The sequence below is a fragment of the Dermacentor silvarum genome, chromosome 7, assembly GCF_013339745.2.
Source record: "Dermacentor silvarum isolate Dsil-2018 chromosome 7, BIME_Dsil_1.4, whole genome shotgun sequence".
Taxonomy (NCBI): domain Eukaryota; kingdom Metazoa; phylum Arthropoda; class Arachnida; order Ixodida; family Ixodidae; genus Dermacentor; species Dermacentor silvarum.
The window spans coordinates 84,868,115-84,882,295 of NC_051160.1; the positions used below are offsets into that span (position 1 = coordinate 84,868,115).

Genomic DNA, 14,181 nt, shown 5'->3' on the forward strand with positions numbered 1-14,181 from the left:
GCCACGGTCGATAGGGGGTCGAGGGAAAGAGTGGGTCGAAACCAAAAGAATGAAGAATACCACGCGGGTCTTCCCTGCTCGAGAGCCAGCCACGACGGTGGCGTTTTCTAGCAGCCAGTTGCTCTACGGTTTATTTAACCCACAAGACTACTTCTGAAGGCTCGTGACAAACTGGTGGAGCTGCTGGGTATACGCCCTCACGAATGTTGCACACCCCTCCAAGAATCCGCACTACGAATCCAGTGCCTGTCGACACTCCCGTGCATCGGGCCAGCCGCAGGATCAGGGGACTGTCCCCAGAAGTCGTCGACGCTACGGTTCCCACCACATCAACCGGTATGCCAAGCTCTTCCGTTCAAGCCGCCCCAAATGTTACGGGAAGCGCGATGTCAAACCGGTACACACTTGAGAGCCCACGGGTCCCGACAACGTTTCATGGCAGTGTTCGAAGACGTCGAAGACTGGATGGTCGACTTCGAGCGCGTGGCCGCCGTGAGTGAATGGAACGACGCGGAAAAACTGAGACACGTCTACTTCTACCTGAAGGATGGCGCATGTACGTGGTTTCAGAACCTCGAGGAGCAACTGACGACGTGATGCGAGTTTTTTATCAGCTTTTGGAGACCTCCACCAGTGCTGATCACCACGAACGAGCGACACGAGCGATTCAGGCCCGCGTCCAGTTGCCAAATGAAACTGTGGCCACCGTATATCGAAGACATGACGCGCATCTTCAGACAAGCTGATCCAAAAATGACAGAGGAGAACAAGTTATCTGATGCGTGGGGTCAAGGAGCAGCTATTGGCTGGTCTCGTGCGGAGCCCTCCGAAATTCTTGTCCGAGGCTGTGACCATGGAAAATATGCTTCTGCATCGGTTGAACCTGTATGAGCGGCAAGTGAACAGTATGCTTGCTGCTGACATTTTAATGGTCATAGGAAGCAATAGTGACTGTCTGCGAGAACTCATCCGCTCTGTAGTGCGTGAAGAGTTGCAAAAGCCCATCGTTATTCCGCACCCAACGGTAAGCTCCATAGCAAATATTATCAAGGACGAACGGCACCAGGCATTCCGTGGTTACTTGCCTCATGATAATGCTGCGGAAGTACCTCCAGAATACCACTCTGCTTCCTCTCCGGCGCTGTTTGTTCGTGCTCTTCCTACAGTGTCACTTCAGTAGGTGCAGCCGATATCGTACTACGACGCTGGGTACACGCCGCCGCCCTTTGCTCATGCCGCTCCAGTTGCCCATCGTTCGGAGAAGCGGTTCACTATGTCGACCACAGAGGCACGCCTTCTCAGTAGTCGGATGTTTGGCGCACGCCCGATCACCGGCCTCTGGGGTTCCACTGCGATGAAGCTGCCCACTTGCACCGCCATTACCCATACCGGCGCCTTGGGCTTCGGGGCTTTTCCACCTTATCGCCGCCGCTCCGATATGGCCAGCTACCTCTTGACATTAAACAGTTTTAGCAGAGCGCCGCTTACGCTCCGCTCCGCTCAGATTTCACGCTCTGAGATACTGCAACAAACTGTGTAGATATGGCATTTGATAAGAGCGTCTTGCCGAGACGCGAGCGACGTGCTATGAACTCGGCTGCAAAACGACGAAGAGGCCAATTAGACACGCTGTCACGCTCCACTCAGTCGGCTTTGTAGCGGAGCGCGGGATGCGGTCTTCGGTCCGCTGCCGGTGTGCGCGTTGTGCGCAAGCGCAATAGCGTTCCCGCTAAGCGGTTGGGTGGCATTTGCTATCATATGCCGGTCTGAGCGGAGCGGACGCAAGCGCTCAGCTAAAACACTCTATTGCGGACTACCTCTCTCAGCAGCGCTTGCCACCGCTTGGCGCGCGGCAGTCGCGATCGCCGTCTCCTAACGATGTTCACCTCCGCCCCAGCGGTATTCTCCCGAGCGGTCGCCCTGTCCCCACCGGGAAAACTAACTGAGGCAATCTTTGGGGGCGAGGTCGCTGATTGTAGAAGTGCCGAAGACCTCCGATCGATGCAGATACGTAAAGATACCGATCCGACACCACCTGCAGCTGAATGCGACGACCGGCTTTCGCTCAATATACCAGTGACAATTCATGGTTACGCTGTTAGTGCTTTAGTTGACACCGGCGCCGACTACTCGATATTAAGAGGGAAAATGGCAACGCAGCTGAAGAAAGTAATCATGCCCTGGTATAACTCGCATATTCGGGTGGCTGGCGGCCACCTCGTTACTCCACTGAGCGCGTGCATGAATACATTTGAGATTCAAGGATCTAATTTCGTAGTGAGCTGCCTTGTCTTACGCGAATGCTCCCGCGACGTTATTCTTGGGATTGACTTCCTGCAGGAGTACGGTGCTATTATTGATCTGCAAGAGCGTCGTATCACATTCTCGGCCGAACGAGCAATCGACGTGCAAGACGGCGAACGGCGAGACGACGTACTTCATGTTTCTGCAGGCAGTGTCTCAATGAGTCAGTGTCCTCGTCGACGTCACATGCTGTGGCTTATGCGATGGCGAAGTGGTGGTCGAAACTTACTTGGAACACCTACTGAAGCAAGGTGTTCATGTGGCTCGAAATGTTATACAGCTTCATGATAGCCATTGCTGCCAACTTTAACAACGAGAACCGACACCTGTTCCGCGGCACTTCGTTAGCGTTTGCAGACCCAGTAGCAAACATTAACAACTGTTTCCCGTCAGAAGTAGTGAAGACAGCAGACACGTCGCTGGGCCATCTCGACATCAATTCTGAACTGTCCCCCGATAGCCAGACAACAATGTGCAAGCTCTTGCTTGAATTCAGGACTTGCTTCGGTAGATATTCAAAGGTACGCCAGACTTCCATCACTAAACACAAGATCATCACGTACGAAGACGCACGCCCGGTACACCAGCAGCCGTACCGCGTGTCGGCAAAAGAACGAGAAGCCATACGTACGCAAGTCCAGGAGGTGCTTGACGATGGCGTCATCGAACCTTAGAACAGCCCGCGGTCGTCTCCGGTCGTTCTTGTAGAAAAGAAAGACGGAACGTGACGCTTCTGCGTCGACTACCGGAAGCTTAATAACGTGACTAAAAATGACGTGTACCCGCTGCAGCGTATCGACGACTCGTTAGATAGACTACGGCGTGCCCACTACTTTTCTTCTCTCGATTTAAAAACCGGGTGCTGGCAAATCGAGGTAGACGAACAAGACCGCGAGAAAACAACCTTTGTGATGATGGTCGCATGGTCTCCGTGAATTTCGAGCGCTTCCTTTTGGCTTGTGTTCAGCCCCTACTACTTTCCAGTGAATGATGGACACTGTCCTCATTGGACTTAAGAGGCAGACCTGTCTGTAGTACCTAGATGATGTGGTTGTCTTCTCTGAAACATTTGAGCAGCATCTTCACCGTCTGCGGAACGTGCTAGAAGCCGTCCGATTGGCAGATCTCACACTTAAGCCCGAAAAGGGCCACTTTGGTTGTGAAGAGCTCAAGTTACTTGGGCATGTAGTAAGCGCCAAAGCGGTCCGACCCGATCCACACAAGCTTGCCGCTGTGGTCACATTTGCTGCTCCTGCCGATACGAAGGTCGCCCGGCGCTTCCTGGGCTTGTGCACATATTATCGCCAGTTTATTAGGGCTTTTCGAAGATAGCGGCACCCTTGACTCGCCTAAGAAGGGACGACGCCATTTGTCTGGCATAATGAGCAACAAGCGGCTTTTGCTGAATTACGACAGCACCTGCAGTTGGCACCCGTTCTTGCACATTTTGACGATTATGCTGATACTGAGGTGCAAACCGACACTAGTAACATTGGCCTTGGCGCAGTGGTCGTCCAGCGTCAAGATGGAGTGGAAAGAGTTATAGCTTATGCCAGCCGCTCCCTGTACCATGCCGAGGCGAATTATTCGACTACCAAAGAGTACCTCGAAGTCGTGTGGGTGATCATCAAATTTCGCCCCTACCTCTATGGTCGTCTTTTCAAAGTAGTGATGGACCACCATGCCCTCTGTTGGTTGGTAAGCATGCGCGACCCTTCACGACGACTGGCACGGTCGAGCTTGCGGCTACAGGAATTTGACGTCACCATCATTTATAAGTGTGACCGTAAGCACAAAGACGCTGACACACTGTCCCGCGCATCCATTGATCCTGCCACCTGTCAGTCAGGAAACAGCGGACGATGATGGCTTCGTGGGTGCCAATGGTTCATCGGACTTGCTCAGACGGCAGCGTGACGACGCTGAGATTCGACCGATCATCGGTCATCTAGAGGGCCGCGGCATAGCCCTACCACGGCATCTGCACCGCTCGTGTCTACGAGCCAACGTGCTATATATGAAGAATGCTCGTTCGACCAGCCGTGCTTGCCTCCTGGTGGTTCCGAGAGAGAGAGAAACAACTTTATTTAAGTTGTTTCTGTCTTTCTCGGAACCACCAGGAGGCAAGCACAGTTCCGAGAGAGATGCGAGACAACGCCCTCATCGCTTGCCATGACTAACCCACATCTGGTCATTTAGGCTTCTCACGAACACTCGCTAGAGTAAACGTGAGAAATGTGTTTTTAACACTCAGAAAAACACATTTATCTAGCACGTATTGAGCAACAGAAGCTGTATCGGGAGTTTTGCATGGTGCTCTACAACTTTCTCATTGACACTTTGATAATAAGGACAGTACTTCTCGACTTAGATAATTAATTATAATTACCTAATTAAATCTCAGTAACAAAAACATTACTGGCTGCTACTCCACTGTACTGGAAACAATACGCACTATGTTTTCTTCGGGTAACGCCGTTCCTCTTTTTTTAAATCTTGAGCATGATAGCTGGGACACCCTGTATATCCTTTGCTACGCAGGTGTAACAGCAATGTCGGAATTTTGTTTTCTCTGTGGAAATGGCAATGATCAGTGGTTTCTCACTGAAATTGTTTCCGTGCGCTAGTGTTTGAGTATATGAGCTTAGAAAGTATACAAACACATACTGATCGCGATCAAGAAATCCGATCCGGACCGGCCCCGATCACGATCAGAAGTGTACGTGTGACACTGGTATTTGTAGCAGCGACCACTGTTCATCGCGATCAAGAAATCCGATCCGGATATGGCGCATTATCACGTAAATATGAATATGTGATCTTGTCTGTCATGTTGTATTGTATGTGAGATGGTCAAGTGCCGTCGACAATGGTAAGTCCAATTGGTACTATATTTATGGGAAATAAGATCAATATGCTTCTGTTATCAACGTCGAACAGTACAGGGGGCTGCGACCTATGTCAGACATTTATATGTATTTAAGCCTTGTCTCCTGTAGATTATACGGGGAATTAATAAATCAAATCAAATCAAATAAGCCTTAGAACAAATTGTTTAGGACCTTAGCCGAGAAAATGTAAGAGTAGGTCTAAAAATTATTAGGCAGGGAATGTGCAACTGCCTGGAACGTTAACGAAAGTTTGGGATTGGCAGTAGGCCCCTAGATGTTATGCTGAGGTACGCTTGTTTCAAGCACACACCGGGGACCTTCAACACGAGAAGGAAATTCACAGAAAAATGAAGAGTGGGTGAAGAGCATAAGGCAAACACGTCGTGTCATTACCAACTGCTTGCGCCTATAGTTGAAAGAAAAGTGGTAATCTTTGCATTCTATCGCTGCTAAACTTCAGGGCAGAAACTTGGAGTTGAGTAAAGGAGATTGAGAATAAGTTGTGGACAAATATGCGATCGAATCAAGATAATTATGCAAACGGTATGAGACAGGAAAGTAGTGTTGTGTATAAGAGAGACAACGGGGATAATTGATATTCTTGTTAGGAATACTTAGACGAAATGAGTTGGGTGGGATCTGTAGCGCGTAGAGCATGTAACTGCTGGCCTACTAGAGCTCCAGAATTGATGCTGGTGAAGTCGGGGACAGCAGACAGCAGATATCTAGGCGTCGGATTGAAATGATAAAATTTTAAATCTCTTTAAAAGATTTCTTTCTTCTTAACAGTAGGGAAGTATGCTTGACGCCAGTTTCAATCACTCTTTTTATTTTGCAGTTTTTAGCTTACTTCTTTCGAAACAGAATTGGGAGCACTGCTGATTAGGCGTAGAAGTGCGCCGTGATCTCCATTTTGATTAGTCGCGGGCGTTCTCTAGCTCAAAAAAAAAATAAAATAAAACAAACTCGTGATATGGCATGTCTTTGAAATAGCTCAAATGTATGTGCTTCTGAGCAATCTCTGGAACTTTTTCAATAGTACTTACCCACTAAAACGAATATAAAAAATGGCTCAAATAACGTAACTAGTTGGATAACTAAGCGCACATAAAAATAATCCGTGTTACTCGTAGGACTCAGACCCACGTGCCGTAGATCTCATTTGTAGGATGTGTACCCATCTACTGTCTAAGCTTGGCTAGCCAGGTCCATACAAGCATACATCTGTTGACACTCCAAAATACCGGCGTTAGCGAGAAGCGAAAACAGAATTTTAACTATTCAAAAATCCTCACAGGCTCCAGCCGGAGTATAGGGTAAGGGGACCATTACACAATATACATCTTCATAAGTTGAAGCATTACAAAGAATTTTAAGAGACAACAGGTATATAAGTCGTGTGCTAAGGTATATAAAACAAAGTGACGTTACATAATGGTTCGCCGGAACCGCGATATACACTATCGGAATAGATCGTGACATACACAATCTAAGGGTATATTTATTTATTTATTTATTCAAAATACCCCTAAAGGCCCTCAAAGAGGGTATTACATAGGGGGACATATTGCAGTGACATGTGAATAATAACATAGTGAGTGAAAAAAAAGAAAAAGAAACGCGATCATGAACATTGTCTGATATACAGCGGGTAAGTGAGTAGCAAAAAGAAATAAATACAGTGGGTACGTGGAATAGGAAAACAAGAACAAAGACAAAAGAGAATATATATGCAAAGCCACAATATATTATAATTGGAAATTCTCAGCAATTAGAAAAAAAAACATAGCATATTAGTCAGCTACAAGGTGACAACAAGAATACACAAACTTACATTACAGAAAATACAGAGCGCTTGCTAAAATACACAAAAACTCATAAAAAGAATACAGACGCGATATTCCAAGTGAAAAATGGCTACGAACTGGTACAGGAAAAAAAATATATCGATTAGGTCGGGCAGTCCGTTTAGGCAATGCGCTCAGTGCGTAGCAGCTCCTGAAATTTTGCTATGTTAGTCTCAGTAGCTACATGCGATGGTAGGTGGTTCCACTCAATGATAGTGCGTGGTGTGAACGAATTAGCAAAGCGATGAGTGTGACATGTGGGTCGTTTTACTTTATACTGATGATCGCGGCGAGGGAAAGAGACTGCAGGCGCTTGAAATAAATCGCCAGAAAGGATTGGATGATGATAAAGTTTATGAAAAAGCGAAAGGCGGGCTGCTTGGCGACGATGCGATAAGCTTTCCAATTCGGCGCGATCTCTTAGTGCAGTGATGCTCGAATGACGTGAATAATCTGAGAAAATGAAGCGCACAGCACGGTTTTGCAGGGATTCGATATTCTGAATAAGATAGGCTTGAAGTGGTTCCCAAATAGCTGAAGCGTATTCAATTTTCGGACGAACCAGTGTTACATAAGCGAGCTTTCTTATATGTGGAGGGGCATTTTTTATATCATTTAACACTCAAAATATACATAAGTAATGCAATGTAAAACATACCTTAGCCTATGCTAGTAAAACATAGTCTTAGCCAGCGCCAGCAGGGCGATAGTGAGTAGTTGTCCTTCTGTTTCCTTTTTTTTCGTTAATAGCGAGGTCGAATCCAGCTTGATGCAAGGAGGTAGCATACGATGGTTTCTTACCCATGTGCGTGCTCCTAAGTTCGTGTGTGATGCGAAGCCATCTCGCAGCAAAGAATATTCCACATCCGCCAGTCAAATACCCAAGGGACTTTAAATAGTCGCTATACGTGTTTGCTCTAACACCGTCTTACTTTGTTAGCGTTAAACATACTAGTTCTCATTTCATCGCTCATTGCACCGTCGCAAAGCTCATCTTTAAGCTTCTGTGTCACTAGTAATGTTTGAGTCTCCGTAGTTTAGTGGTAAACAAATACCATGATTGTAAACGCCTTTTGAAAAGAGGAATGCCAAGCTGCCGGATGTACGTTCGACGGTAGTAACGGCTGTTTGCGCCACAAATAATTGGTATTTGTAGAAATTTCCTGACGAATTTTTGTTATGTTTGCCTCATTCCTTCTTTCGTCTTTGTGCATAATGGTACTCAATCTTACCAGAACAGTATCTTTGCCTAATGACTCGAATTGGTGAAATACAATTATCCTCACTCGCGTTACGACTACAAACGCAGTCAAGCCCTAATGCATTCAGGTGATTCGCGTTAGAGTGCCGTGCTCGACAGCAAATACACTCTGCGGTGATTTGCGTTCACTGAAGAAAATATAATCGAAGAAATTGCTACAGAACTTGGCCGAGCCAGGCGCAGGGGCCAAATTGACAACTTTATATCTCTCCTAAAACAAAATTTTCGTATGATGTACTGACAAAATGAAAAACCAAAGCCAAGACACAATTTATCTAACCTGCAAATTTTTTGCGTTTACTATCTGACTGCATAAATCAGTTCTTCAAGTGCTCGAAAATGAACGCTTTGGCAACGACTACAGTTAGCTTTCCGAAAAATAAGAATTATGTTCTGGCGCAAGAAATAATTTTCTCAAACAGCAGCTTTGATGCCATCTGGTCAAGTAATTACCTAAACGAAGGAACAGTGACTGGGCCAAATAGTAGTAGGTTAAGTACGCGAAGATATGCGCTTTATGCCCACGGAAATGACCAAACTTCCAAAGCACCATGATGGATGCTGAAGTTTGTTGGTCCTACACCCAGAATGAAGTAGCTGCACGATATACATGAACGAAAAAATATGTAAGACAGGCACAGGTACTCAGTCTCCAATTCAGTGTATTTGCTTAAGCATGCTGACAAAAATATGACGGCGCAGATTACAAGTAAATGGTGCCTTTTCTCTTTCTTCGCGTCCGTTTGTTTCTATTTCATTTCATGAAGTGCTTGATCTATGCTGACACATCGTGTCAGCGTCACGCCTCAGATCATGCTTTTTGCTAGCTCTCCGTGCAATTATAACCTGCGCCGAGACGGCTCAGACAGGGCGGCGAAGGCGGGAGGGAGGAGGACGGTGAGGTGTTATAAGCCACATTCGAGGAAATGAACGACGAAGGTCATAACCACTAGGATGGCACGCATAGTTTTGCTGCAGCCATGTTGGATGCCACAAATTTAAATAAACCGGACACACGTAGTTTTACTGTCCCGTCACTGTCCCAATTTACTGTCCCATCAAAGCATATCGCAAACTCGAAACTGTAACCCTCATTAAAGTAGTACTAAGGTAAACGCATTCAAAGCAGACACCAACTTCGTACTTTTATGAGCTACTTTATTACGTCGTACGCACCAAAGGATGGTAATAACGTATGCGGCTAACGCCCCCTGCCGTTGTTTCTGCAGGAAGCCTCGCAGTCGCTAATACTGCGAAATGCGTTGCAGTTGGCTTCCTTTCCTCTTTGTACACACTGGTTGGTTAATGGATCATAGTGAACAACGTCGAGAACCACCTGACCGGGACCCGATTGCCAGTCGCAGGCGCAACCTACACAGAAAAAATGCAATAAAATTTTTTTTACCGGCCAATAGAAATTAGTAACCTTTTAATGAGAAAAAAAGATATTACCAAATTAAAACGCAAGCTATAACAACCAATATTTAGCGTCAGCGTGCGCCTTGCAGAGTACCCTGGTGCTTTATGTGACACTTTCCCTTAGGTTGCCTCTTATTTTGAGTGCTAAAAATGTTATATAACGAATAAACCACAAAGATGGTGCCGAAATTAGGGTGGATGCGAAAGCCCTACACCAGGCTCAGTGTAACCCTGGTTTTCAGATAACCTGTATTACGCTAATAAAATGTGGAGACTTTTAATTAAATGAAAACAACGACGTTTTAAAAGCCTTGAAAGTTTGCATTACGCTGTAATATTATTTTAATCTAAGTATGAGTATTGATGAAGTGCATTGGTTCTTATTGATTGACATTATGCGGCGTTTGTTGATGTCAGTAATAATAATTTCGAAACAATTTTGCTTTACATGTTTTATTTATTGGCGACCTAATACATCTTGCGCAGCTCGTATTTTCTCTGGTTTTAAAAGTAACTAGGAAATAATAAGGTGGAATTCAGGTTTTATGGGCAAAAATTGTTTTACATGTTGAACCGTAAAAATCATTTACCTAATTCTGTAATGCGAACGACACGCAATTTCTATATAACCACATTTCTCGATGAGCAAATATGTTTGCCCTACTCTTTAGAGGTAAATTAAAGATTGCTTAACTTCTACTTCTGGTACTGGGAAGAAAAATATGCATCTCACATCTGATGCTTTCTCTCAACATGTTGTGCATGCACGATCGGCACAACTGTTTTCGTATGCAGGTCACTACAAGACAAACGTTTACGAGTGTTTCTGCAGCAGAAGCCTCGTAACACTGCACAAGGTTCATCAATGCTTGTACTTCGCAGAATGTACCAATGTCAATGTTCACCTCGAATGCCATTTTTCTAATAATTTGAAGCAGTATTCAATATTATACGCTGTACACTGAAGTTTTACACGTGCATTTCTTTGAACTGAAAAGTAACGGAAAAACTAAGGTAGCGCTAATGCAGCTTAAAGTGAGAAGTAGATAGAGTAAATAAGGATAAAAAACACATACTTGCTGGATAACTACATCTTTCGGTCAGCCGGTTGCATGCTGGAAAAGAATGAGCCTCCTTATGAAAATGAAAGCATGGTGCACGTATTATTCAATTCAGCCGGTTACATTCGCATTACACAAAACGCTTGCGTCGAAAATATATTTCCGGTTAATTATACTTTTCACAATAAAACCCCACACCTTGGTCAGATTTGGCGGCAGTGTATTATAGCGCCAGAAAAGCCGTAAAAGTCATAACGTCCCTTTTATTGGTGGCTTTGTCAGCGCAGAAAATTAACAACACTAAGGAAATTTTGTGCATTTTTATTAAATCAAGTGGCATCTTGATTTGACCTAGTCGTTTTTTCGTGTCAAAAAATAAAAAGCGCCGGAAACCGACTAGGCCAGAAACGCAAACATTGATGACATACGCTAGCAACCTGTACACCATGTACCTTTACTTGGTCAATTTTCTGCTTGATGCTAGGTTGATTGCATACACTTGTGATATGCAGAGGTAGTTTGTTTTTGTGCTGATCGTCTTGCGCCACTTGCTTCCCTTCTATTTTTCCAAAATGTGCTTCAATGGAGAAGGCAAGAAATGGTGCTCGCGTTTTATGAAATAAAACGCCTATTCTAATGCACGACAAACATATCGTTCCGCATTATTTCACGTCAAGAATTTAGACTCTTTCTTAGCAGCTGATTTTTGTTCATACCAAAATTTGAAATGAGAGCTGTCCTCGCTAATTCTGAATATAGATTTTGAACAAATTTACTTTAAGCATGTTAAGAAAGCACAGGAAATAAGATAGCGAGATAAAGGTTTGTTCCTGATTATGGTATTGCCAGCCATTCCATCAGATATACTTTTGACTGTTGTAGTCTTCATATTCAATGACGATTTTAACTGGGCTTTGCAGTAAACCTGCAATACCAGTTTAGCGAATGACTGTGCATGCTTCTGGCTTGTCACAGATCATGTTGGAGCCCTTGTCGGCACCTGTTAATGAGGTGCGAGCTACATGAAATAATTTCTGTTTGTCACGAATGTTTCACGTATCGACTTCTAATTTTGACGCGTTGAAATATTAAATGGGAATGATGGTACCATGAAAAAAACCAAGCTATGACTTTAGTGTATATAATCATAACAAATAATTAACAACGTTTTTATCGCAAGCACGGAGGAAAATAAAGCACTGATATTCTTACCCAATGTATCGATTCTAGCCTCCACATCATGAGCCGCATTGCTTCCTTGGAGAAAAAGCAATATAAGCGGCAGCAACACGTTGGCAAGCACAATCGTAGACGCCATTACTTCAGTTGATGCTTCTCTGCGAGATGTGGGCAGAAGCAGAAGCATGGCGTTTATATTTGCTACCTTGCTTTCCCAATTTTCAGATAAAAACCGATCTACCAATCACAGGCGGTTTTTATTGCATACATAGCACCAAATGTGGTTTACATATTGTTTTTTATTATGCAAATAAATTCGTGCCTTGTGTTTAAAATATTTTGCCCTTATCTTGATTCACGAACAATATGAGAGCCTACGTATGTAAGTACGCAGAGCATGCTGTATTATTTATTTTAGGCAGAGGCAAAAGAATATTTAACGCTGACATATACGTCCACATCTCTAGGAGCAATTATTTCTTTGAGAATGTGTTATGTGTGACGTATGTTTCAAGGTTGGGCAATTATGTGAAAGGATTGCCATGCATGTATAAATTGATATTTATCTGAACCGTATTTTCCTGCGCGCCGGTTCCTGCGAACGCTGATAATTGTTCTCTCGCTTTCCGGACACTCAGTGACACATAGTTAGTGACCCACGTTGGCGAGGCGTTCATTGAAGGGCGGCACATACGCAGTGCATCCTTGGCGCAGCTCGATAAAGCGTCGGCTTGCTAGGCGTCAAAGTCGAAAACAACCCTGTAGGAAGACAAAACATGGTAGAGGTAACTGGTCCCTCGCGATCGTTTTCTGATTTTTGGGGTCCGCACAAGAAGCAGACTTTGGATATCTGGTAGGAACAGACAACGCGTCGGGCGAGAAAGCCGCCACGTCATGGTCATGTAAAAGCTCATGCTGGGCGAGCCAAATTCCTTCAGGCACTATTTACTTGTTTCGACCGAAGTTGACGACAGGAATACAAGTCTGGTTAGCCATGAAAGTCAGAAATGTGTGAGGTACGGTGGCATTAAACTGCATGGGAATATCGGGCAGCCGAGATTTGTAAGATACTCCCCATCAGGAACGGGCGGGGAAGACGACAGTTCGATAGATGATGATTCGGGTGGCAGTGGAACGAAGCTGGTGGTCCTTATGCCACTGTCGTTGGTGTCACAAGTATCCTAATGAATGCGCAGTTCGACGCGGAGGGTGCTGGCGGAGCAGTCAATGCGAGCTGAGCGAGCTTAGAGAAAATCCACGCCGAGAGTGAGGTCGTCCGGGCAATGGGAAATCACTGTAAAAGGGACAGGAGTGTGGCGGCCGGCGATGCTTACGCGTACTGTAAACATAGCGATGACAGGTACAGTACCGCCATCCGCAACGCAGACGACCCATGTGGTTGCAGGAGTAAGGAGTTGTTTTAATTCGTCGTCGGAAAACAGTGCTCAGAATGGAGAGGTGTTCACCTTTGTCGAACAGGGCAGTGGCAGCAGTGCCTTCAACGTCACTTCAAGGAGGTTCTGGTTCATCGGAAAGCAAGCAGGGGATATGATGGCAAGGTCAGAATCGCAGCTTCACCTCTACAAGCTGCAGTTCCTTGTTTCTTGCGGGGTGTGGAGGGGCACTAAGGTCGACAATAAGCGAAGGGGCTGGGTTGAAGGAGATCGAAGACGTCGGGGTGACGGCGACTGGCCATAGCGAAGATTCGGAGCAGGGACGTCAGCGGCCGTAAGATTATGGCGAATAGCATTGGGAGCAGTAGGGTATATTGTCTGCGACTCCGACATACTGTTGTATGTCGGAGACGGAGTTGGCCATTGCTTGTAGCAGTGAGGAGCGATGTGGCCGCTCTTGTAATCCTTATGTTACCATAAAGAAATTCAACAAGAGGGGAAACTCGGCAAAAACTGGCAATAGGAAACACGTCACCATACGTCACGCTATAGTATTGATGCCGAACGTTAGCTGCCGCGAGCATCGAAAAAAAGAAAGTGAAATTAAGCTAACAGACATTGATTTATTTTTTAAATTCTCTGCCGCGAAAACTAAAACTTTTGTGTATAAATGAACTTAAGCTGTGCGACCTATTTTTCTTGCCCTACCTAGCGACAGGCCAATGACGCGCCAGATGCATGCGTCATCCGCCAGACACTCCCTCGAGGTAAAGCCCCTCAATTTCATCATTGAGGGGCTTTACCCCGAGGCGAGCGAGGGCGCCT

General features: G+C 45.3%; 1 long non-coding RNA gene across 1 annotated transcript; it reads right to left on the minus strand.

The window, feature by feature from the left end:
- Positions 1-9,450: 9,450 nt before the first annotated feature.
- On the minus strand, positions 9,451-12,188 carry LOC125946530 (uncharacterized). The gene is made up of 3 exons (XR_007467646.1): positions 11,996-12,188; positions 10,799-10,837; positions 9,451-9,674 (listed from the first exon to the last, which is right to left on the minus strand). It is a non-coding gene; the product is annotated as an uncharacterized LOC125946530 (long non-coding RNA).
- Between the last annotated feature and the right edge of the window lie 1,993 nt (positions 12,189-14,181).